Below are 4,151 nucleotides of genomic sequence, written 5' to 3' on the forward strand. Positions count from 1 at the left end.
TGTACCATAAAAAGTTCGTGGCGGTCTCACCCCCATAAAAAGTTATAGGGGTTCAAAGTTAATGAATATGCCAATTTTTATACATTTCTAGGCATGTAAATATTTATATAGTCATTCTAAAACAGTATTCAAAGGTAAAACTAATGAAAAATACATAAAAATATTGAGAAAGTTATATAAAACATTATTTAAATATCTTTATCAATAGGGTGGGTTAGGTTAGATTAGGTTAGGTTATCGGGTTTTGTTCAAGTGACCACCCTCTTTCGATCCTCCACCTCCACTCGCTTGAAAATATTTTTTTTATTGAATTTTATTTGAATTATAGTGTATGAAAATTGTCAAAATAATCAACTTTCAACCCCCATAAGCTTTTATGGGGGTGAGACCGTCGCAAAATTTTTATAGGGTTTTATTCAGGTGACCACCCTCTTTCGATCCCCCTACCCCCACCTCCATGTTATGGTACAGTGATGGGGGAGACCTCCTCTTTCGAACCTACCCACCCCCACCCCCATCATCTAGACATTTACCCAGTTGTGTATTTTTTAACAAATAGAAATTACTGAATGTTATAATTATGCACATGAGGTATTTTACTATCGATAATTAAACTTTAATTATTACAATTCATTATTTAACATTACTTCATGTTTTTAATCTTATTCATTAATTAATTAAGTTATAATTATTTATGACTAGTGCTTGTTATTTAGGTACCAATTTCTGTCTACCTTTAATCACGTATGATATGTACATACTACGATTATTAGAACTATAGCAAAGGAGAAGCTACTGAATATATTTTACTATACGTTTGTACGTAGGGAGCTAAGCCATAAATTAGGAGTACAATGAAAATTAGACAATTACCGTATTTCTACCTTATAGCCAACGATAAAAGGCTAAACGGCACCTACAATAATTTTTTCTTGAATAAATTGTTTCCTAATATTAAGTACGTAAGTAAAATTTATTGTCAGGTAACACGCGATCAAATAATATACCGGTAAGGCAAAACAATGCACTCGAAAACTGTTGTCACCATGAGATTCTACGTACTTTTTTACATAATTATCACTTCTCAAACATTTGTAAATACCTTCCTTCTCTCAGGAATTTACGAGCGCTTTTTTATGGTTACATTATTTTATATATTTTAGCAGAAATAATGCCGGAAAGTACCTTATTTGGCAACGCACTCAAAAATCGTTGCCACCAAGAAATACTACGTTCTTTTCTACACAATTTTCACTTCTTGAAGCTTACAAAATATTCCTATTCCCTTCCTATTCCCAACAATTTCACGAGCGCTTTTCTATAGTCTTACGCACACTGCCCGTAATAAGATAAAATTAAACTATTAAAACAAACGTTTGATCTGCCCAAATAATATACAAATTAAGCACATACTTTATCCTATTTTAGTTTTAAGAAATATTATTTTATTGAATTAAAAAAGAAAGAGTGACGCAAATTGTTATGGTAAAGCTAGAATAATACTTTGCATTTCAATTTTACCTTTCAAGGAAAAAGTATTATTAAAAAAATGGTTTGGTATTATTAACGGAAACTTTATATGCTGTTTCTGAAGCACACACGATTGAAACTGAGATCATAAGAAATTTTGTGGAAAAACAACAACGCGCAGATCTTTTAACGAATCCTTTAATCAAGGAATTATATTACTTCCTTTCATCAAATAAAACGAAATAAATAAATAACCGCAAAGAATGTTCCGTGAAGATTCGCCACAAAACCACATAAACCAATATGTGCTATTTGATAGTAGGTATAAGCCACAGATTAATAATTTAAGAATAAAATAATTTCAAAAATGATGAAAACAATTTTGAATTTGAATTTGGAGACACTGAACAACTAAATTTTACCAAATTTGGTTATGAGCAATAAATATCATACGAGTCAAATTTTTTTTGGTAAATCACTAATGTATATGGGAAAAAAAGTACTTTAATCCTTTAACCTGAAGTCTGAAACTTGATTTTTTATTCTCAAAATAAATTTTCTTATTCTGTTTGTAATACCCAAAGATGAACTGAATATTGTAAATAATACAATGACAGTAATAAATAAATATTTATAATAAAGTAAAGATTCATCTTTATTTATTATACTGTTATCAAAATTATCCTTTACACAAAAATTAGTGCTTAAGTTGTTTAACAGTGGAAAGTGAATTGACAAGTATTACAAAACGATAAGAAATGTTTCTACATGCGCAAATGTAAAAATCATGATTACGTTTTATCAATGTACTAAATGAGTTTTCAAAGTACCTAAATAAAGTTTAAATATTTTCAATAAACAAGTACTTACTACAAATAAAAATATAAATCAACAACAAATTCGACTATTTTAGGGTCTACTAAAAACTATTAAAAACGAAATACATTCATTGTTGTTAAACTGGAATTCCATCTAACAATTAGAATTTATTTAACTTCTTAGGATAACTATACCACCAAAAATAAACTCTTTAAAATTTAAAGCGGTATATCTGTCCATTAGGTAGTTAAAAATATATTCATCAACCGGATATCTACCAAATTCTTTTGTGAACAATTGTTATGCTATCAATATATATCTTGACGTGCGTACGTACAATCACTTGTTGGTATTTCCAAGCTGGTCACCCGATTAAATAAATTGATCTTGAACTTAAACTAGTACATACATAATCAACTCATAATCCATTGAAAAAATTATTTGCGTAAATGCCTACATTTATTGTAGTACGTATACTGTTATAAAGTAGATCAAGGTTTATTTTAATCCGGGTATTATGCATATTTTCGGATTATCTGTAATTCTCTTATCGTTTGAGATCTTAAAATTTTAATGTAACAATAACTATTATTATTGTTATTAATGATTTTTTTTTGGTACGCACTGTACATAGTAATAGTTACTGCAAGCAGCGACGACTTGGGTACCAATATAATTGGTCTTGCACTTTTGTATGCGTTTTTAAATAAAACAAGGTCAAACTTGAAGTTCTTGGTAGAATACCTTTTACTAACTTTGGGTACCTTTCACTTTCATCTTAAAAATAAAAGGTCCAGCAGCCGTAAAATAAGAAAGAAATAATGTTTAACTTTCTGAATTTTTACCTGAACTTATCGTTAGGTGATAAACAAACAGAATTAGTATTCTAAAAACATTAAAAACTAATTAAGAATAATTACAATTTATTGCTATTATTTTTTATGTGGAACAAATAAGTACAAGGGTATTTTTAAGTAGTAAAGAGCACGTTCTTCGAAATTGAAATTAAAATTGTTATTTTTAAGTAAATTTAGTTTGATTAATTTTTACGCAATCAATTGATATTAATAAAAATTGTTAGCCAAAAATAAAATCTATTAAACTTCTGTACTTATTTACTTTTGGGAAGATCTGTTTGTATATCAATAAGTAAATAAATAATTAATGCTCACCTTTTCACTAATAAATTTAATAAATCCTGAAGAATTAAACTAGAGAGCTGGTATCACTGTATAATAAAAAGTTTTAAAGAACTCGAATAACAAACTCACCACATATGTGTTTCTACAATTTATTTTTTCGTAAACTTATGTAATGTAGACAGTTTTAATTCCACAAATATATTTAGTATCTACATTCGCTAAACTTCGCTGCTGTGCTACTCTGAAATATACGCTGTCTGCTGATGGTTATTCCTTCTCGATCACGTTTTCAAATTTTCTAGTTTTCCCCTTCTCTTTCATCAATGTTTCTTGCACAATTGATTTTTTTTTTATTTTCGTATCATTTATATGACTGCTGTATTGTTTTTTGTAAAAGAAAAATTACTGAAGATTCAATAATAAATATAAATTTATTAAACAGAACAGTGTAACGTATTTTAGAGTGATGTATAAACTTTATTTTATGTCATCATGACCTTGTATATGCCATATACTGTGCCTTGTACATAGACCGTGTATTCATAAATAATTAGGTTCAATAAGTATTTCCACTGGCGTATCATTTAACTTATGGTAGGAAATTTAAAAGTTATTCAATAGAATATGTAAATAGTACATACAAATTGAAATAAAAACCAACTTTACTTAATTAATAAATAATTATTATTTTGCTTTAATCCAAAGTTTAGTAAATACCTT

At 28.1% G+C, this 4,151-nt stretch overlaps 1 protein-coding gene across 3 annotated transcripts in view; it reads right to left on the reverse strand.

Annotated features, from left to right (window-relative positions):
- LOC108734838 (ileal sodium/bile acid cotransporter) overlaps positions 1-3,839 on the reverse strand; it is a 14,702-nt gene extending 10,863 nt beyond the window's left edge. Inside the window, exon 1 of one of the 3 annotated variants that reach the window (XM_018466534.1) lies at positions 3,561-3,839. The gene's annotated coding sequence lies outside the window, so the exon portion shown is untranslated. Of the gene's footprint in view, positions 1-1,521; positions 1,606-3,461 lie in introns of those variants that run through there. The other 2 variants (XM_018466533.1, XM_018466535.1) reach the window with 2 other exon arrangements.
- Between the last annotated feature and the right edge of the window lie 312 nt (positions 3,840-4,151).

Source organism: Agrilus planipennis, unplaced genomic scaffold (genome assembly GCF_000699045.2).
Source record: "Agrilus planipennis isolate EAB-ADULT unplaced genomic scaffold, Apla_2.0 scaffold74, whole genome shotgun sequence".
Lineage (NCBI taxonomy): Eukaryota > Metazoa > Arthropoda > Insecta > Coleoptera > Buprestidae > Agrilus > Agrilus planipennis.